This window comes from Mirounga leonina, unplaced genomic scaffold, assembly GCF_011800145.1.
Source record: "Mirounga leonina isolate KUSES-001 unplaced genomic scaffold, KU_Mleo_1.0 Mir_174, whole genome shotgun sequence".
Taxonomy (NCBI): Eukaryota; Metazoa; Chordata; class Mammalia; order Carnivora; family Phocidae; genus Mirounga; species Mirounga leonina.
Window position 1 is genome coordinate 20786448 of NW_023270451.1, and position 23478 is coordinate 20809925.

General features: G+C 36.5%; 1 pseudogene; it reads right to left on the minus strand.

The window, feature by feature from the left end:
- The window catches only part of LOC118021277, a 58434-nt pseudogene extending 36369 nt beyond the window's left edge, over positions 1–22065 (minus strand).
- Positions 22066–23478: the final 1413 nt, after the last annotated feature.

The following is a 23478-nucleotide window of genomic DNA, read 5'->3' on the forward strand; positions in this document are numbered from 1 at the left end:
GTTCTACCTCCACGTTTCTGGGATTCAACAACTCACAAATTGGAAGCCACTAAATTATACCAGATGGTATGCTTAAGCCTAATTACCACTGAGCCTAGGTAGGGTTCCTAGAGGAAGATAAAAATAATTGGACTCAAGTCAACTCAGCTGGAGGTCAGGATTTGTAAATAACCAAGGAGGCATCTCTGTTGACAAAGAAATGGATCATCAGAGCTTTTGAGTGGCTGTTCCTAATAAGCAGCCCCTTATGAGACATAACTTGAAATACACTGGACTGGAATAACCTGACTCTAAATCTCTACATTGTCACCAGATCCACTGTTACCTGAAATTCTACCATTAAAGTTTCTTTTTAAATCTTAAAGAGTTTTTATTCATCAGTGGTTACTTATTAAAGTGAATTAAACCAGTGCTTAAAAATTTTTTAATTGGTGGAATGAAAATTTTTTTCAAATAAAAATTTATATGGGACAATAGCATATATATTTTTCTAAAAAATGAGAAGTGTTCTAGATAAAATGGAAAGCTCTACCTACTGAGGTTGTCTTCATTTTCACTGTACTTTATTCTTGAAAGACCCTCCACCAAAATTTTGGGTTCTTCAGGGTAAAGATTAGAAAACAGTCTACAGAATTACTGTCAGCAATCAGTTAAGGGAGGGTAATACAGAATGTCTGACATGAGGGGTGGGGAGGAGGAAAAAAGCCAGATGCAAATTTTTCCTGTTTTCTCATTTTGGTAAGCCTGAGGCTCTAGGCTTCCTAGTACCAAGAACGAGACTTTGCTTTAATGTTTGCATCCCTTTTGGAACTGGCTCATTCCAAGTTAATCATATCCAACCCCTAGGAGATGCTTCAGGGCAAGGCAAAGAGTGTACATGCATCAGTAAGATCCCGGGAGGGAATGGATGACACATGCAAACTGGGATAATTTGGGGAAGATTATTAAAGGGAACATATACAGAGGTGTTAGTATAGGAAACCATAAGCACTGTCCTGGACTTAATGTCAACAGAGCTGTTCCCCTTGAGGCCTAAAGAAATGAATACAGGAGAAGGTTTTAGAACCCAAAAGGAGAGAGTCTTGTCAAGCAGGCTCACTGGAAAGTTGTTCCCTTTAGTCAGGAACACAGCCAGAAAGGTGACTTTGCAAAGAGGAAGCAGGGTAATAAATACCCTTACTCTTGACCTTCCCCCTAGTTTCTTATTGAGGCATCCTAACAGCCAACCCCAACTGGAGACCAGCAGGTGAGAGTACACCTCTTTTTTTTTTTTTTTTAATTATTTATTTATTTATTTGAGAGAGAGAGAGAGAGAGAAACAGCATGAGAGGGGATAGGGTCAGAGGGAGAAGCAGGCTCCCCGCTGAGCCGGGAGCCCGATGTGGGACTCGATCCCAGGACTCCGGGATCATGACCTGAGCCCAAGGCAGTCGCTTAACCAGCTGAGCCACCCAGGCGCCCGAGAGTACACCTCTTGATGTGGTCCATACAGGTGAGCATCTTGGGCAGAAAGGAGGGTGAAGAAGGTGGAGAGCAGACCCATGGGGCAAATGGAAGTTATCAGAACAATAAAAACCGTTGGAGAATAAAATCTACTAACAAACAGGGTTTGAATGCTGGCTAGTCCAAAAGAATGCACTATATATAGAGCAGAGGAGGAAATTATTCTTCAGTTTTCCAAAACCTTCAGCAATGATTCAGATGAGAGGACTGCTGGGCTTTGGGGTGTTGACCAGTGCACTCCAGCTTCTACAACCCTGCGGTGACGTGAGCATGCCATTCTCATTGCGTCAATAGACCAACTAATCCCGCAAGCTTCATCCTTACTGTTTTCCCGCTACGTCTCAAATGCCAAAAGTATGATACAGGGGAGTGGATCTCCTTCCACTGTATCCCATCCAAATTTACCACAGATGAAAGTAACTGCAGTGCTATAACATTCCAGTGGCTATTAATAGTTATTTTAAGTCATATTCCATATATATATTATGCATGTGTGATATACACACATGTATGTGCAATTATATACACATTTATTCATTTACTTGAGCTTACCTAAGTTATAGAAAACTTACAAAATTGACTAAAAAAGGTAAGTTTGAAAAGTCTTATGACCACTAAGGAAACGGAAATCATGGTTTTAAGTCTTTCTACTAAGACAACTGATAAGCCAAACAGGCTTACGTACAATTTCAGGAAATTATAAATTATATACATATGTATATAAACTTATGTGTGTGTGAATAAGTTTTGTAAATATAAATTTATATATACAAATTTATTAATTGTTTTCACAGTTGGTGTAAATTATTGATAGTATTCTCTTAACTTTAATTAAAAAACTCTGGAGGGGAAGATTAGAGATTCACATGCAGTTGTTAAATAATACAGAGAGATCCAGTGATATAGTCAAGATACAGATAATTTTATCCCTCTAAGGATTACTTCTATTACCCTTTTATAACCCGTTTTTCTTTCTACTTCCCCAGACTGGGACTTAACTCGTGGCAACCAATAAACTTGTTCTCTAATTCTATCATTTTGTCACTTCAAGAATGTTATATGAATCGAATCACTCAGTATATAAGCTTTTGGGATCAGGTTTTTAAGAAAATACTCTGCCAATTCTCCCAAGTTGTTGAGTGTATAAATAGTTTGTTTCATTTTATTGCTGAGTAATATTTCATAGTATGGATGTTCTATAGTTTGTTAAGCTATTTACCTATTGAAGGACATCTGGGTTATTTCCAGTTTGGGAATATTATGAATAAAGCTGCTTTAAACATTTATGTACAGGTTTGGGGATGAAAGTAAGTTTTTGTTTCTCTGGGATAACTTCCCAGGAGTGCAGTTATTGGATTGCATAATAGTTGCACAGTTAGATTTTTAAGGAACTACCCAGCTGTCTTCCAGAGTAGCTATTATTTTATATCCCATCTGTGATGCATGAGTTTCTCTGTATTCTGCCAGGATTTGGTGTTGGCACTATTGTTTTTTTATTTTTTTATTTTAGACATTCTGATAGGTATGTAGTGATAAAACATTGAAGTTTTAGTCTGCATTTCCCTAATGGCTAATGAGGTTGAGCATCTTTTCATGTGCTTATTTACCATCTGTATGTCATCTTTGAATGAAGTGTCTCAATGTCTTTTTATGTCCCTCGTCTGTTTCTAATTGAAATGGGTGTTTTGTTTTTCAGCAGTTGAGATTTGAGGGTTCTTTATATATTCTGGATAATAGTCCTTTGTCAGACATGTAGTTTGCTAATATTTTCTTCCATTCTGTATCCTGTCTTTTCACCTTCATATACAAAGTTTTTTTTAATTTTGATTAAGTCCAATTTATCAATTCTTTTCATGGATGGTGCTTTTGATATCAAGTCTAAGAATTCTTTGCCTGGCTCTAGATACTAAAGATTTTCTCCTATTTTTTTTCCTTAAAAGTTTATAATTTTATAAAGTTAAAGTATTTATTATTAAACCTAAACCTTTGACTCATTTTGAGTTAATTTTTGCATAAGGTATGAGGTTTAGGTTGAGGCTCATTTTTTTCAGCTTATGGATGTCCAAATCACTCCAGCACCATTTGCTAAAAAGGCTATCCTTCCTCCATTGAATTACTTTTACAACTTTGTCAAAAACTTATTTTGGTCTATGTATAAGTTCTCTATTCTGTCCCATTGATTTATGTATCTCTCTCTCTGCCAACACTACACAGCTTTGACCACTGTATAAGTCTTGAAATCAGATATATTGATTTCTCCCACCTTCTTTTTTTCTTTTTAAAAATTGTTTTAGCTACTTCCTTTGCCTTTCCATATAAATTTTGCAACAATCTTGTCTATATCTACAAAGAATCTTGCTAAGATTTTGATAGAAAAAACTATATATCAATTTGGGAAGAATAGATACATACATATACTACGTTCAGTCTTCTAATTCATGAACATAGTGTGTCTTTCCATTTACTTAGAAGTCTGATTTCTTTTGTTAGCATTTTATAATTTTCAGCCTAAGAGTTATGCACATATTTTGTTAGATTTACATTTAAGTTTCAGTTTTTTTGAGTGATTACAAAAGGTATTGATGTTTTATTTTAGTGTCCATGTATAGAAAGATATAGATTTCATATATAGAAAGATAATTTTTTGAGTATAGTTGACCAGGGTTACATTATTTTCAGGTACAACATAGTCATTCAACATCTCTGTATGTTATGCTATGCCTACCGCAAGTATAGCTACCATCTGTCACCATGCAACGCTATTACAATACCGTTGACTATATTCCCTGTACTGTGTCTTTTATTCCTGCAACTTATTCATTCCATAACTGGAAGCCTGTGTCTTCCACTTGCCTTTGCCCATTTAGCCCATACCTTCACCCCCTTCTTTCTGGAAACCATCAGTTTGTTCACTGTATTTATAGGTCTGATTCTGCTCTTTGTTTATTCATTTGTTTTGTTTTTTAGATTCCACATGTAAATGAAATCATGTGGTATTTGACTTTCTCAGTCTGATGTATTTTGCTTAGCATAACATACTCCAGGTCCATCCATGTTGTCACAAATGGCAAGATCTCATCCCCTTTTTATGTCTGTGTAGTATTCCATCATGTTCCTGTGCACCGCCCCTACCCCCCACATCTTCTTTTTTTTTTTTTTAAGATTTTATTTATTTATTTGAGAGAGAGAGAGAATGAGAGACAGAGAGCATGAGAGGGAGGAGGGTCAGAGGGAGAAGCAGACTCCCTGCTGAGCAGGGAGCCCGATGCGGGACTCGATCCCGGGACTCCAGGATCGTGACCTGAGCCGAAGGCAGTCGCTTAACCAACTGAGCCACCCAGGCGCCCCCACATCTTCTTCATCCACTCATCTACCAGTGGACACTTAGGTTGCTTCCATATCTTGGCTATTGTGAATGATACTACAATAGACATAGAGATGCATATATTTTTTGAATTAAGGTTTACGTTTTTTGGGCAAATACACGGTAGTAGAATTATGGGATCATATGGTATTTCTATTTTTAAAGTTTTGAGGAATCTCCATACTGTTTTTCATAGCAGCTCTATCAATTTACATTCCCACCAACAGTGCATGAGGGGTTCTTTTTCTCCACTTCTCTATCAATACTCATTATTTCTTATCTTTTTTATTTTAGCCATTCTGGCAAGTGTAAGGTCTCATTGTGATTTTAATATGCATTCCCCTGATGATTAGTGATGTTGATTTTTGTAGGTTTATTTTGTATCCTGTGACCGACCTTGCTGAACTCACTTCTTAGCTCAAGATGTTTTTTTTTTAATAGATTCCTTTGGATCTTGTATGTAGAAAATCATGTTATTTTCAAATGGTAACAAATCTATCTCTTCCTTTCTGATCTGTATGTTTTTATTTGCCTTATTGCATTAGCTCAGGTGTCTAGTTTAATGCTGAATAAGCGTGGTAAGAGCAGTGATCTTTGCCTTGTTATCAATCTTAGGGGGAAAGGATTCATTCAGTCTTTTACATTAAGTATGGTGTTAACTGTAGGCTTTTTTTTTTTTTTGGTAGATGATCTTTATTAGGTTGAGGAAGTCCCCCTCTATTCCTAGTTTTCTGTGAGATTATCACAAATGAATGTTGAATATTATCACATACTTTTTCTGTCAGTTGATATGATCATGTGATTTTCCACTATAGCCTGCTAATAATGGCAATTGATTCATGTTTTTTGGTAGTTGATTAATATTCGAGTATTTAGTCAGCCTTACATCCCTGGCATAAGCCACACTTGCCATGGTATATGATTCTTTCATATGTTGCTGGATTGTATTTGCTTATATTTTGTTAAGAATCTTTGTGTTCATGTTCATGAGGAATATCAGTCTCTACTTTTTTGGAGGAAGACATTCTCTGTCTGGTTTTGGTGTTGGGGTAATTTCAGTTTCATAAAATAAATTGGGAGTTTTTCTTTTCTTTTTTTTTTTTAACTGAAACCCTTCTTAGCTCTCATGTTTGAGTGCTGTCTTTTTTTTTTTAATTTTATTATGTTATGTTAGTCACCATATAATACATCATTGGTTTTTGATATGGTTATCCATGATCCATTGTTTTCATATAACACCCAGTGCTCCATGCAGTACGTGCCCTCCTTAATACCCATCACCGGGCTAACCAATCCCCCCTCCCTCTAAAACCCTATTTGTTTCTCAGAGTCCATAGTCTCTCATGGTTCATCTCTCCCTCCAATTCCCCCCGCCACATTTTTCCCTTCCTTCTCCTAATGTCCTCCACGCTATTCCTTATGTTCCACAAATAAGTGAAACCATATGATAATTGACTTTCTCTGCTTGACTGACTTCACTTAGCATGATCTCCTCCAGTCCCATCCATGTTGATGTAAAAGTTGGGTATTCATCCTTTCTGATGGCTGAGTAATATTCCATTGTATATATGGACCACATCTTCTTTATCTTTTATTTTCTAAAAGAGACTGTTTAGAATTGGTGTTAATTCTTTTTTAATTTCTTGGTAGAATTCTCCAGTGAAACTATCTCGGCCTAGAGACTTCATTTTGGGAGTTCCAAATTATACATTCAATTTCCTTAGGAGTTATAGGGTTGTTCAAATGATCTATTTCACATTGAGTGAGGTATAAGAGTTTGTGCTTTTCTGAGGATTGATCTGCTTCATCTAAGTTGTCCAATTTATGTGTTCCCTTATTTTACTTGTAGTAGTCCCTTATTATTCTTTTGATGTCTTCAGAATATGTGGTGCTATGCCTCTTTCATTCTTGATATAGGTGATTTATTTCTTTTCTCTCTTTTTTTTCCCCTTTGTCAGTCTTGCTAGAGTTTTGTCCATTTAATGGATCTTTTCTAATTACCAGCTTTTAATTTTATTTATTTATTTTAAAGATTTTATTTATTTATTTGAGAGAGAGCATGAGTTGGGGAGAGGGGCAGAGGGAGGAGAGGGAGAAGCAGACTCCCTGCTGAGCAGGGAGCCTGACTCAACTGGGGCAGGGAAGTGGGGGTGGGGGGCCTCTATCCCAGGGCCCTAAGATTATGACCTAAGCTGAAGACAGACACTTAACTGACTGAGCCACCCAGGCACCCCTAATTACCAGCTTTTTAAAAAAGTTGATTGCCTCTGTTTTTATTCTGCATTCAATTTCACTGAATTCTGCTCTTACCTTTGACTATAGTATGTCTTGCTGTGGTTGTCTCTGGGTTTTCAGTTGAAGTTTACTCAGTGTTTTGAATCTGTAGATTTCTTCGCTTTGCCAAATTTGGAAAGTTTTCAACCATTATTTCTTCCAGCACTTTTACAGTATCACCCTCTTTCTCTACTCCTTCCAGGATTCCCATTAAAGAAATAATAGATATTTTTGTTATGGTCCCATAGGTCCTGAGTCTCTCTGCACCCACCCTCTCCCCACCCAGTCTATTCTCTCTTTCTTATTCAGAGGGGGTGATTTCTATTGTTCTATCTCTAAGTTCACTAATTTTTTTCTCCTGTCTCCTGAACTCTACTGTTGTGTCCATCCGTTTAGTTTTCTATTTTCAGTATTGTGTTTTTAGCTCTAAAATTTCCATCTGGTTCTTTTTTATATCTTCCATTTCCTTCCTGAATCTATTTCTTTGCTGAAACTTTCTATTTTTTTCATTTGTTTTAAGCATCTTCATAATTCCTCATTAAAGTATTTTTATGATAGCTGTTTTAAAATCTTTGTTAGAAAATTCTAATTTGGGGGGCACCTGGCTAGCTCTATTGATAAATCATGTGACTCTTGATCTCGGGGTCATGAGTTCAAGCCCCACGTTGGGCGTAGAGCCTACTTAAAAATGAAAAAGAAAGAAAGGAAGAAAGAACATTTATTTATTTATTTATTTATTTATTTATTTATTTATTTATTTATTATTTGACAGACAGAGACAGCGAGAGAGGAAACACAAGCAGGGGGATTGGGAGAGGGAGAAGCAGGCTTCCTGCAGAGCAGGGAGCCGGATGCGGGCTCGATCCCAGGATCCTGGGATCATGACCTGAGCCAAAGGCAGATGCTTAATGACTGAGCCACCCAGGCGCCCCAAGAAAGAACATTCTAATCTTTTTGTTATCTTGGTGTTGACATCAACCAATTGTAGTTTTTCATTCATGTTAATGTTTCCCTGGTTCTTGGTATGATGAATAATTTTTACATTAAAACCTGGTATCTGGGTATTATGTCCTGAGGCTTTAAATCTTATTTAAACATGTTTTAGTTGGCTTTTTGATACCACTCTGTCAGAGAAAGAGGGGTGTCCCTTGCCTCATTACTCCCAAGTGGGGATGGAGATCCAGCTTTCCTCCTTGGTTTCCATTGACACTTGATTGGGGACATTATTACTGAATAAGGGTGAAAGTTCTGGTTTCCCAATAAGTGCTGATAACGCCCTGGCATTGTGTTATTTCTTTGATCTCTAAGTGTCTAGTTAGTTTACCTTTCTTTCTCTACCTTTCAGAGCCACCTTTTATACTCAGCGGAAGGAATAAGAAAAAGTATGTTTACTCCATCTTCCTAGAAAGTGAAATCTGTCTTTTTCACTTTAACTGTAATTATGTTTCTTCTTCATTCATTGTATCTTTAATAGTCTTTGATTAATTATATCAGAATTTTTCCTATTTTATTAGTTTTTTCAAAGAACTAGTTTTTGCTTTATTGAGCTCTTCTGTTTTCTTCTTTTCTGTAACATTAATTTCTGCTTTTATCCTTATTATAATCTATCTTTTATTTTCTTTGAGTTTATTCTATATTTTCTAATTTCTAAAGTTTATACCTAATTGATTATTTTTCATTCTTTTCTTATTATTTGGAATAAATAATTAAGGCCATACATTTCTCATCATGTAATACTTTTGCTATATTGCATAAATTTTGAAATGTAATTTTTAAATTTTTATTCAGCTATAAGCACTTTAAGATTTCCTTTTTGATTTTCTCTTTACCTCATGAGCTGTTTTTAACTTTCAAATATATAGTGGTCGTTCTATTTAGTTATTTTTATTATCCATTTCAAACTTTCTTTCATTACAGTCAGAGCATGTGAGTCTCTATTAAGCTTATTACTTGAAGCTGATTAAGACTTCAACTCTAGGCAATAAATTACCACAAACTCAACCAAATACTAGCCCTAATTGCAACTTCTTTGACAATTGTGGCATCTTTGCTAGAGAAGATTAAAATGATGTCAGGTATTTTAGCTATTGCCTGTTTTCTAGCCCTATCAGAAAAAAGGATCAGAAATGGACAAGAGTATACATTCATAGCATCTTCTTCACTTTCAATAAGACATCTATCCCACCAGCCCAGAAAACTTGTCTGCTTTTAAAACTTGTAGACTTCTCTGATACAGTTCTACTTGAAGTGGCAAACTAAGCCTTGATTTGAGATCTTTGTTTTGTGCTTTCCCTAAGGGATGAAATATATCTGCAAATTTTTAAAATATACAGCCATCTTTCTCTGAGTTTTGGCCTGTTCTTTGTGCTTAATGTTGTTCTTCACTTTCAGAAGGACAGAATAACCATTAAAAAGTCAAAGGATTCTTTCAAAGAAAATTGCAAGTTAATTAGATAAGGAATAAAGTTCTTAAGGGCAAATTTAAAGTCATTCTTTGTATCTCCAGGAATGTCAGTATTGACATGAAATTGATCAAATTTCTTTCAGACATTTCATTTTTATTGTCAAAAAAAAAAAAAAAAAGAATGAGCTGGAGAATTTGGATTGTGTAGAGCCCAACTTCTATCTCCCCTTAATATCCAGCTATATTGTAAGTTTCGTACCATATTTTTTACTTCTGAAAACCTTTCCTTCACTTCATAGTCTCTATCTTCACTTTGCTGTTGAGATTCTTTGAATGTACTGGAGGCATATACAGCTATATCCAGAAGATCAGTTAAATCATCAAGTGAAATGTTCTTGTTTCTTCCATTATCCTCTATTCCCCATCTTATTTTACTTTTTTTTTTTTTTAAGATTTTTTATTTATTTGACAGAGAGAGACACAGCGAGAGAGGGAACACAAGCAGGGGGAGTGGGAGAGGGAGAAGCACGCTTCCCGCCAAGCAGGGAGCCCAATGTGGGGCTCGATCCCAGGACCCTGGGACCATGACCTGAGCCAAAGGCAGACACTTAATGACTGAGCCACCCAGGCGCCCCTCTTATTTTACTTTTGTAGACTTGACCCAGTATATCTGAGGTATAAGACCCAGTGTATCTGAGGTATACGAATTCTCGGGTTCTATCTCTCTCTCTCTCTTTTTTTGGATTTGCCTCATTTAGAGTATTGCAAAATCCTCTTTAATGTGCAAATGTCTTGCAAAGCTTGGTAAATGAATGTATTTTGACCGAATACCTTCAAGCAACGCTTATTTGATTGACATATTTCCCTCATTTTTATGTGTGCTTTAATAAATGGGGAAAATCAAGTTCCAGTTTCACCTTCATGTTCATTATGCTGTCGGGGGAGCAGCAGTGTTTGCACATCTTGGAAAAGTTTACTTTTTCCTATACCAGTATCATAGGACACATTTTCTGTTAGCATATCCAGCATAATTTGACTTTAATCCAAATGATAGCTCATCTTCAGTTCTTCCAGTGAGCAAATGGCATTCAAAGGGCGAGTAATACGCACTACACAGTACTTCCCACATTCCAATTTTTATCCGAATTGTAGAGTTAGTGCCTATCTTGTCTTCAAGTTTTTCTGTTCCCCAGAAAACCTTCTTGTTTGTGATTCCTAAGACTTTTTCACACTATGATAGTAAAATAGTGCTATCAGGCATATATGAATTAGGAAGAGCCAGCAAAGAAAAGAGTTTTGTTTCCTTGGTGGAAGTATTTTGTCTTTTCAGGATGTTCCTGGCCACATTTTCTTTTTTAAATTTCTTTTTATTTTTTTTTTCTGGCCACATTTTCTATGTACTTTTTATTAAAAATTGTTTCTCATAATCATGGAGAAATAAAAATCTTTAAAATTTTTTATGTTGTGCTTCAATTTTTTTCTATTTAAGCTCTGTTCTTTGGGAGATAGTTGTTATATTAGGATGTTATAATGAGATCTTGGCACTTTTTTCAGGACTCTGTGATCTCATGCAAATTAGGAGGATCACTGGAGGTTTCTCATACCAAATGTACTTATTAGCTACGGCTAATAGAGGCCTGGAGAAGATAGACATTATTTTGTTCTTTATCTTTTTTAAAGATTTTATTTATTTATTTGAGGGGAGGAGAGAGAGCGAGAGCATGTGTGTGCATAAGTGGCGGGGGGGGAAGGGCAAAAGGAGCGGGAGAAGCAGATTCTCTGCTGAGCCAGGAGCCCAACTCGGAGCTCAATCCCAGGACCTGGAGATCACAACCCGGGCAGAAGGCAGACGCTTAACCATCTGAGCCACGCAGGTGCCCCTATTTTGTTCTTTAAATCATCAACAAGGAGCAGTCCAAGTAAGTTTTCCTAATGGTTGGTTGCCCCAAAGGTGATTAAATTAGTCACTGTTCTCCAATTTCAGAAAAATCCTGTTTTGTTCTTCAGCATAGCACATCTAAATTTCTTCCTTATTTGCCAAAGAATGTGCACGGCCAAGGCAGTCCCACCACAGCCTGGATGATGATATGGATGAATAATTTCATCACATGTTGGTTTAGGAGAATCTGTCCAGTTTTGAATCATTGCTTCAAGCTTTTCTTTCTTTTTTTAAAAAATTTTATTATGTTATGTTAATCACCATACATTACATTATTAGTTTTTGATGTAGTGTTCCATGATTCATGTTTGTGTATAACACCCAGTGCTCCATGCAGAACGTGCCCTCTTTAATACCCATCACCAGGCTAGCCCATGCCCCCACCCCCCTCCCCTCTAGAACCCTCAGTTTGTTTCTCAGAGTCCATAGTCTCTCATGGTTTGTCTCCCCCTCTGATTCCCCCCCTTCATTTTTCCCTTCCTGCTATCTTCTTCTTCTTCTTCTTCTTTTTTTTTTTTTTTAACATATAATGTATTATTTGTTTCAGAGGTACAGGTCTGTGATTCAACAGTCTTACACAATTCACAGCGCTCACCATAGCATATACCCTCCCCAATGTCTATCACCCAGCCAACCCATCCCTCCCACCCCCCACCACTCCAGCAACCCTCAGTTTGTTTCCTAGATTAAGAATTCCTCATATCAATGAGATCATATGATACATGTCTTTCTCTGATTGACTTATTTCGCTCAGCATAATACCCTCCAGTTCCATCCACGTCGTTGCAAATGGCAAGATTTCATTCCTTTTGATGGCTGCAGACTATTCCATTGTATATATATACCACATCTTCTTTATCCATTCATCTGTCAATGGACATCTTGGCTCTTTCCATAGTTTGGCTATTGTGGACATTGCTGCTATAAACATCGGGGTGCATGTACCCCTTCGGATCCCTACATTTGTATCTTTGGGGTAAATACCCAGTAGTTGCTTCAAGCCTTTCTTATTTATTCATTTTATAGAAAAGAAATTGAAGTTCTACCGTGATACTTTACCACTTCGATAGAAGTCTTCCTCTTTTGATGCCAGAATTCAAATACTTTATTTTTGTCCTTCTCTAAGACTGTACCTTCATATTCATTTTACAGAGAATTTCCAGAGTGGTCATGACAACTTTCTTCCTTTTTCAGAAGGACAGTTAGATGAATCAATGGAGCAAAAATCTCTTTAAAGGTTGAGTGACAGATTTTAGTTTAAGAATAGTACCATTTATCTCTTCAAGATTTAAGTCAGAAATACATTAGCTTGGTAATTCATTTTACTGGTTTGTTAATTTTGCTTCAAGTAGATCTTTACATCCCTGACATATGTGTAAGTGTACACAAATACACAATATATTTTTCAGTCATTTGAGATCTTGGTAGAAAGGAGGAGGTCTCTTGGGTCACCCATGGAGGAGAATAATAGAGTAATAGAGAGTAATAGTCTTTCTCTTTGCCAGGAACTTGGATCTAAGGATTTATATTTTTCACTGTTAAGGTCTAACCTGCCATTGCTGAAAATCCAGCTGCATTGTTGAAAAGATTCAGACTAGAAATCTTTGCATTTTGTATAGCTTTCCCATCCATGTACAGACTTGGAAAGTGAAGGTTTGCTACTTGACTTTTTTTGTAAGCTTTGACTGACCCCTTGCTCACAGACTTGGGATTAAACTCCAACAGAGCAAACAATTTAATTTCCTTTAGGAGATCTAGCTGTTTTATTTGATTCAGATGGCATTTATTTGTTACAAGAATGTGTACTAGTTGTGGTATGAATTATCAAACAAACCCTGATTTCCTCTCAACAATTTAACAAGTGTTGGTCCCTTACTCTCCTTTTTATTCATTTTTACTTTGCATTTTTCTTCTGCCTCTTTTCTAGATCTGCCAGTGCTTTTAAATCTAATTTAAATGTTCTGAAATCTGCATTATTTTTCATGATGTCCTTAGATCTGCCCCTCTCTTGAATGAAGACTAAGTATTTTGGATTTTGTTTCCATGTTCTGTTGTTGTGATTTTGCATTTTAGTCTGGAAGTAATCATGTTCACATTCAGAGTACTTTTGAATGACATTCACTTCAATAACAAATCTGTCAGAATACTTACTGTTTGGCAGTAAAATGTCTACAAATCTTGGCTCTCAATTGTACTTCATTGCTTTTGGGACCTGATGGTCTTCAAAATACTGGTGGATCATCAGTTTGAAGTGCTCAGTGAGAGCTTCCTTGGTGCAATTGGCGACTTTCATGTCAAAAGTTTTTCTATGAGGTTTGCCTTTGACTCCAAAATGAATGGTGCCATTAGTAAGTGAATTTTCTTACAAACTGAAGAAAATTGAAAAACTTCATTGCTAAATTTCACCTTAACATTTCTTCTGTGGGTGTTTATTTGTGAAGGCTTTGAATTCATGTATTGGATAAATGAGATTGAGTAGTGGTCCTGTTTCAGGCTGTAGACTAAAATTCAATTGTAGTAATATGGGTCACGAATTCATCAAAAAGGTATGATACACATGTCAGTTCTCCGGATGACTGCTTTTCCTTTGTGTCATCTATTTAATCTTTCACAAATTTAGTTTTTAGTGGCTGAGAACCTTTAGTAACTGTACTAATTGTAGAGGCGTTAGCGATTGCTGATTTCTCTTTATCATTTTGCTTTGAAGTTTCTCCATTTTCCTCTTGCACCAAAGTTGTATTTTAGTTTAGTTGTACTTATGTTTTACTACCTTTTTTCTTTTCTTTTCTTTTTTAAGATTTTTTTAAAATTTTTATTTATTTATTTGAGAGAGACAATGAGATAGAGAGAGCATGAGAGGGGATAGGGTCAGAGGGAGAAGCAGACTCCCCGCTGAGCAGGGAGCCCGATGCGGGACTCGATCCCGGGACTCCAGGATCAAGACCTGAGCCGAAGGCAGTCGCTTAACCAACTGAGCCACCCAGGCGCCCCTTTTCTTTTCTTTTTTAAAGATTTTATTTATTTATTTGAGAGAGAGAGACACAGCTAGAGAGGGAACACAAGCAGGGGGAGTGGGAGAGGGAGAAGCAGGCTTCCCGCCGAGCAGGGAGCCCGATGTGGGACTCGATCCCAGGACCCTGGGATCATGACCTGAGCCGAAGGCAGACGCTTAACGACTGAGCCACCCAGGCGCCCCTACTACCTTTTTCATCTTACATGTCTGAATAAGATCTTCAGAGGATGTTTTCTGCAATTCTTTGAATAGCTGTTCTAGTTGGATAGCTCATCCATGTGTTATGCCCATATCAACAAGATATTTTTTAGTTAACCACTCCAAGATTGTTCCATGCACATCTTTTGCAGTCAACATTTTGATGAATGCTTTTGATGAATTCTATGATTTCCAACCATGGATTTACATCTCTTTTTGTCCAGTCATCTGTGTTTTCTGTCAGGTTCAGTTGTGCTGCCATTCTGAGAGCTGTATATAGAAAAAGAAAAATGATTTAGTATTTTTATAAGTAAAATTTCAAATAATTAACTAATTTTAATAGGTTATATATAAATATATGTATAATTATAAAATTTTCTTGTAAAATTCAGAATGTTTAAAAGATATGCATGCCATCAACTTCTCCTCCTGAGAGGAAATTACCATTACTGGTTTCTTCTATATCTTATCAGAAAAATACTTCCAAACAAATACATAAGCACTTTTTTTCCCCACACAAATGGCAATATGCTATACACAATTCCCTTTACTTGTTTTATTCACTAACTGTACCTTGGGGATACTTCTAGTCAATATAAATAGAGAGATGTTTTTTCCTTATTAATGGTTGTTTGCTATAATGTGTGTTAGCTGTATTACTTGAAAATGCTCATTTCAGCTATGGAAAATAAGAGAAACAAAGGAAGATATATGAAACTGAATAGAGACGGTTGTATGAAGTAAGGAGGATATAGAAACTAAGTATAGAAGCAAATAGTTTGTGAATTATATTCTGGTAGATGTAGATAAAGTAAATAGAGCATGAGTGTTAAACATAGTTAGGAAGGGATGGAAGCACCAAATAGATATCAAATTTTCATAAGACACACTTGAAGCATTTGATATTTTTGAAGTCCTAATTGGGTTACCCATTGGTGACACCCATTCTGATCCCTTGTATCCTCTACTCAAGGAACATAGACAAGATCCACAGTAGCTTATCAGGCTAATTGATGAATTATATCTGTGGTCAGGCATATGTGCCTCTCTGCATCTCTCTGATTAGGACAAATGTATGCATTGACTTTTACCTGTGGAAGCTCCTTGGACAGACCTCAACTCTCAAAATTTCACAATCAGTGGAGAATGCTGATACAGCAGAGAGGGAGAGAGAGGATATATGAACTTGCATAACTCTGGTAATAAGATTCTTCTACCCCTCTTGTGCCTTATCCAAAGCATGTTACCCATATCTTTCCCTCTACTTTTTGCTGTGTATTTTAATTGATTTAAAAAAGCATATGTCTCAAGCATCTTAATTTGGTCTGTGAGCCATTCTGTCCCATGATTTCTGAGATAGCTTCTTGGGTAGTGGTCTTGGAGGCTACTACTATATCAGAGTTATTTTTTTCACATAATAACTGATAATGGCTGATTCTTGGGCAATATTTGGTCTGCAAATTGGCAGTCTGCTATTTGGAAAATTAGTGGCATTCAGGGTTATAGAAACATAGCAATGGTTAGAATAAACAAAATCCAAATAATAATAGTTAGCTTTAAGTATAATCCAAAAATGGCTCAAAAAATATGAGCCATTCCAATGAATTAGTCATGAGAGAAATCAAGTTAACAGAGGAGATAAGCCTGGAGAATTATGGCAAATAGATTATATAAGCCCACTTCCATGAAATAATATATAGGAATATTGCCTCCCAGTAGTAAATATGAATTCAGATTAGGATTTACCTTCCTGTGACACAACAATTGTCCAAAGCTAAAGGCTATTATTTCTTTGGTTAGTAACTCCCGTATGCATAGAAAGTGAATAAAAAAACATACCTTACAGCTACATTAATGCCAAATAGGCCAAGATATGCAAAACGGGTGGAAATTTGATTCCCTACAATACTATGACAACCAGAAACCTAGAGATTTAATGCCTTCTAAAAAAAAAGTGAGTTAGGTGAAATTTCTTTCAGTAATTTGGCCTATAGAGATCAGGAAGCTCACATTTAAAATAGGCTGGGAAGAGAAAAAAGAAAATGAAGGGAGGAAAATTGCTTTAGGTATACTAATCTTTAAAGTAAACCCTTTTTGTAGGACTACATCAAACTTAAAAAATTTCAGCAAAAGACACAACAGATGAATGGATAAAGAAGATATGGTCAATATATACATATATTTCAGCCATCAGAAAAGATGAATACCCACCATTTGTATTGACATGGATAGAACTGGAGGGGATTACACTAAATGAAATAAGTCACGCAGAGAAAGACAATTACCATATGGTTTCACTAATATGTGGAACATAAGGAATGGCATGGAGGACATTAGGGGAAGGAAGGGAAAACTGGAGAGGGGGTGGAAATCAGAGGGGGAGACAAACCGTGAGAGACTATGGACTCTGGGAAACAATCTGAGGGTTTCGGGGGTTGGGGGGTAGGTAGAGCAGTGATGGGTATTAAGGAGGGCACATGTTGTAATGAGCATTGGGTGTTATATGCAAATAATGAATCATTGAACACTACATCAAAAACTAATGATGTACTGTATGGTGACTAACATAACATAATAAAAAAAAAGACACAACAGAATGAAAAGACAAGCTATGGAATGGGGGAAAATACTTGCAAATTATATATCTAATAAGGGGTTAATATCCAGAATATATATATAAAAAAACTTCCTACAACTCAGTAACACAAATAAGCTAATTAAAAATAGTCAAAGACTTGAATAAAGATTTCTCCAAAAATGATATACAAATACCCAACAAGCATATGAAAAATGACCAACATCACTAATCATTAGAGAAATGCAAACTCACACCACAATGATATATCATTTCACATCCATTATGATGACTCCTATTAAAAAACAGTAAATAATGAGTATTGGTTAGGATATGGAGAAACTGGAAGAAACCCTTGTGCACTGTTGGTGGAAATGTAAAATGGTGTAATCTACACAACCTACCTTAAAAGAATGGTCAAAGGAAGCTCTCTAAACAGAAGGGAAATGATAAGAGAAGGAACCTTGAGGGGCACCTGGGTGGCTCAGCCCAGTTAAGCGTCAGACTCTTGATTTCGGTTCAGGAGATCCAAGCCCCATGTCAAGCCTCACATCAGGTTCCACACTCAGCGGGGAGTCTGCTTGAGGATTTCTCTCCTTCTCCCTCTGCCCCTCCCCCCCACTCTCTCCAAAATAAATAAATCTTTAAAAAAAAAAAGAAAAGGAACCTTGAAACATGAAGCAGGAAAAAAGAACACACTAAGCAAAAATGTTGGTAATTACAATAAACTTTCTCCTCTTCCATTTTCTAAATTATGTTTGTTGAAGCACCATCTGATATGGTTCTAAATGTATGTAGTGGAAATATTTAAGATAATTATATATGTGGGATAACTGTAAGTGGATAGTGTAAGGGGATAAAAAGGGAAGTAAGTTTTTTACACTTCATTCAAGCTGGTAAGATAACACCATTACACTGCTGTAAGTTATGCATATATAATGTCGCATCTATAGCAACCACTGGAAAAAGCTATATGAAATCATACACTCAAAAACACTGTAGGGCACCTGGGTGGCTCAGTCGTTAAGCGTCTGCCTTCAGCTCAGGTCATGATCTCAGGGTCCTGGGATCAAGTCCCACGTTGGGCTCCCTGCTCGGTGGGAAGCCTGCTTCTCCCTCTCCCACTCCCCCTGCTTGTGTTCCCTCTCTCGCTGCCTCTCTCTCTGTCAAATAAATAAATGAAATCTTTAAAAAAAAAAAACAACACTGTAGATAAAAGTAGAATTGTAAAAAAATTTTCAAGTTACCACATGAAGTCAGGAAAATAAGACAGGGAAATGAAAACCAGAGAGAACAAATAAAAAGAAAAAATAAAATGGTAGAATAAGTCCCAAAATGCCAACAATTATATTAAATATAAATTGCCTAGAGACAGAAATTAAAAGACAGAATTAGTAGAGTGGATAAAAACATGATCCAACTATATCCTTTTTGTAAGATACTCACTTGAAATATAACAAGATAGGTAGGTTGAAAGTAAAAATATAGATAAAGATATGTAATAAGCACAGGAGTGGCTATATTAATGTCAGATAAAGTAAACTACAGAGCAAAGAAAATGACCAGAGACAGAAGAATATTATTTAATGATAAATCAATCCAACAAGATGACACAGCAATCCTAAAGGTGTATATATGCCAAAGAAGGAAGTTGCAAAATGTTTGAAGGAAACAGTGATAAAACTTGTTATTTTAGACAAATCCATAATTATAGTTGGATATTTCAGCGCCTTTCTCTTAACAAGTGATAGAACAAGAAGCCAGAATGTAAGTGAGGATATAGAAGAATTTAACATCATCAACCAACAGGTTCCAAACCACAATTATAGAATAGTTCATCCAACAGCAGCAGAAAATCATTTTTTTCAAGTGCCCAAGATAGACCACATCCTAAATGATAAAACAAATTTCAACAATTTAAAAGAACTGAAATCATACAGAATTTATTTACCAATCATGATGGAATCTTATTAGAAATGGATACCAGAAAATAAGAGGAAAATTGCTAAATACTAAAACCACACATTCTTAAATAATTCATGGATCAAAGAAAAGCCTCAAGTGAAATTAAAAAATACATTGCAATAAATAAAAATGAAAATATAACATGTCAAAATTTGTGGGGCACAGTTAAAGCAGTTTTGAAAGGAAAATTTATAGTGATAAATTAGATAGAAGAGATTAGATAGATAGAAATTAGATAAATTAGAAAAGAAGAAAACTTGCAAAACAATCATCTAAGTTCTTACCTGAAAAACCTAGAAAAGCTTGAAAAAGAAGAGCAAAATAAACCCAAAGCAAGCAGAAGGAAGGAAATAATAAAGAGCAGAAACCAATTAAATTGAAAATAGAAAAATAATGGAGAAAATAACTGAAACAAAGATTTGCTTTCTTGAAAAGATCAGTATAATTGATAAACCTCTAAGAATGACAAAGAATGAAAAAGGATAGACACAATTTACCAACACCAGAAATGAAACAGTGAGTATCATTTAAAACCCAGTAGGCATCAAAAGGACAATAAGGGAGTATTATGAACAGTTTCAAACACATAAATTTGGCAACCCAATTAAAATGGACCAATTCCTCAAAAACCACAACCTTCCACAACTCAACTCCCTCAACTCACTCAATATGAAATAGATCCTTTGAATAGTCCCATAACTTCATAGAAAACTTTTTTAAGTTAAAACAAAACAAAACAAAACAAAAACTCCCCCCAAAGAAAACTCTCCAGGCCCAGACAGATTCACTGGAGAATTCTACTGAATATTTAAATAATTAACACTGATTCTACACAATCTTTTCTAGGAAACAATAAAAGAGGGAATATTTCCAAATTCATTTTATACTGTAGTTTAATCCTGATAGCAAAATCCCTGCAGACCCAGCCTCCAGGAGGGCTTCCACAGACCCAGGTTCCTGCTTCAGCCCAATGCCAGGCCAGCTCCTGTGGACTTAGGCTCTCAGCTTGCCTCAGTGTGGGGCCAGGGCCCATAGGATCCAGACTTGAGATTGGCTCCCATGGACCAGGCACATGGCCTGCCTCAGCACCATGCCAAATAAAAAAAAGAAAAAACACAAGAGACAGCAAGTGTTGGTGAGGATGTAGAGAAAAGGGAACACTTGTGCATTCTTGGTGGGAATGTAAATTGGTACATACACTATGAAAAACAGTATGGATATTCCTCAAAAATTAAAAATAGAACCACCATATGATCCAATAATCCCACGTCTGCGTATATATCCGAAGGATATGAAATCAAGATCTTGAAGAGACATCTGTCCTCCCATATTCACTGCAGCATTATTCACAATAGCCAAGATATGGAAGCAAATTTAGTGTTCATCAGTGGATGAATGGGTAAAGAAGATGTGCTATATACTACTCAGCCATGAGAAAGAAGGAAATCCTGCCATTGTGACAACATAGATGAACTTGGAAAACATAAGAAATAAGCCAGAAAGAGAAACACAAATACTATATGATCTCACCTTTATGGGGAATCTAAAAACAAAACAAAACAAAGTAAAAATCATGGAACAGTGGCTACCAGGGGCTGGAGGGAGAAGGGATGGGCAGAGGTAGATCAAAGGTATAAATTTGTAGTTCTGTAACATGAATATGCCAGAGATCTAATGTACAAGCATGACAACTGTATCTAATAATACTGCATTGAACACTGGAAATATGCTGAGAGTAGATTTCAAGTACATTTATCACACATAATAAATGGTAACTGTGAAAAGATGATACGTTATTAGCTTGACTGTCATAATCATTTCACTGTGTATATATATATATCAAATCATCATGTTGATCACTCTAAATACGTACAATTTTTATTTAAAATGCTGCATTTGAAAACTTGTCAGATACAGCGTCAACAATACTTGGAGAGAATTTATGGCCTATATGCTTTTATAAATTTAGAAGAATGGTTGAAAAGTCATTCAACTGAATGAACTAAATGTCAACTGAATAAGCTCAGGAAAGAATAGAAGAGAAGAATAGAATAAACCTGAAGAAAAAAAAAGGGGGCGCCTGGGTGGCTCAGTTGGTTAAGCGACTGCCTTCGGCTCAGGTCATGATCCTGGAGTCCCAGGATCGAGTCCCACATCGGGCTCCCTGCTCGGCAGGGAGCCTGCTTCTCCCTCTGACCCTCCCCCCTCTCATGTACTCTCTCTATCTCATTCTCTCTCTCAAATAAATAAATAAAATCTTAAAAAAAAAAACCTGAAGGAAGTAGAGAAAGGAGAAAATAAAGATGAGAGCAGAATGGGGAAAAAAGTTACAATAGAATCAAAGAAGCCCAAAAGTTGTTCTTGATAAAGAGTAATTAAATTGAGGTGTGCCTGGGTGGCTCAGTCAAACATCTGCCTTTGGCTCAGATCATGATTCCAGGGTCCTGGGATCCAGCCCCCAATGGGACTCCCTGCTCAGTGGGGAGCCTGCTTCTCCCCACCTCCCCACTGTGCTCTCTGTCTCTCTCTCTCAAATAAATAAAATATTCAAAAAATATATTTAAAAAAGAATAATAAAACTGACACATCTGTGGAAAGAGTAACCAAGAAACAAAAATGATGACACAACTAACCAATATTGCATGCTGTAAAAATTCTAAGGATTAGAGGATATTGCAAACAACTTTATGAATAAGTCTGAATACTGAGATGAACTGAAAACATTCCTTGAAAAATAGAACTTACCAAAACTGACCCAAGAAGAAATGGAAAAGGTCCCAGTTCCCAGTGTGATATCATAGATCACAGCAGGCCACCAACACTCCCACAGCAACAACTAGAAAAAAATCAGACAAATTATAAAGCTTATTTTTGAAGTTATCACAGACTTGATTACAAGGACTGGATGAGCTAAAATTCCAGAGAGGGGAGATCCCTCCCTAGGTAAGTAAGCTTTAGAGCATTTGTTGATTCTGGGCTAGAGTTGAGGACCAGCCTTGGCCTACTGGGAGAGGGAGAAACCAGTAGGGTTTTTGACAGTCACATGGGTGGATATGATGGATTGGAATCTAGAAGTGCTCCCAAATTTTTAACTATTAACAGAATGCAAAATAAAACTACAATGAGGTAATACCCTATACCCAGCAGTATGGCTGAAATTATAGACTGACAGTACCAAATGTTGGTGAAAATGTGGAGTCAGTGGAACTCTCACAGAGTGCTGGTGGGAATATAAATTGTTTCAGCCAGTGTGGGAAACGATTTGGCAGTTTTAATAAAGTTAAGTGTATACCAACCCTATGACTGAGCAATTATAAAGAAAAAAATTAGAGTGCTGAATCACACACATATGATGTCGAGCAAAAGAAGCCAGTAACAACAGAAAACATATTGTAGGACTCCATTTATATGAAATTTAAGAACAGGCAAATTAGTCTATTGTAACAGAAGTCAGAATAGTGGTTACCTATCGGGAGGAAGATATTTTCTGATAGGATAGGATAAACTGATAGGATAAAACTGATAGGAAAACTGATAGGATAAAAATGTTTATGTCTCGATCTGGTCAGTGGTTCCATTGATGAATACATATAAAAAAATTTGTAGAGCTGTATCCTGCAGATTTGTTCCTTTCATAAACATTATACTTCATTTCAAAGGCAACAATCCTCCAAAATGCATGATAAAATAAACAGATGAATAAAATAAAAGAGGTACTTGCATAGAAAAAAAATGATGATGTATTAGCAATCAAGGATAATGATTAATACAATTTGGGGCATCTGAGGACTAAAAGTTTCCCTGGAGATTTATAATTGCAGCCTCAGATTATGCAGATATAGTTGTGGCCTCAGAAAGCTCTTGGTTTCACATACCACTGTTGATTCATATTGGTCTTATAGTTGTCTTTTTACCCAACCCTCCTCCAGTTACTCTGCTATCTAAGTCATTTTTTTATAAAGATTTTATTTATTTATTTGATAGAGACACAGTGAGAGAGGGAACACAAGCAGGGGGAGTGGGAGAAGGAGAAGCAGGCTTCCCGCTGAGCAGGGAGCCCAATGCGGGGCTTGATCCCAGGACCCTGGGATCATGACCTGAGCCGAACGCAGACGCTTAAACACTGAGCCGCCCAGGCGCCCCTAAGTCATTTAAAAAAAAAATTTTTTTTTTGATGTAGTGTTCCATGATTCATTGTTTGCGTATAACACCCAGTGCTCCATGCAATACGTGCCCTCCTTAA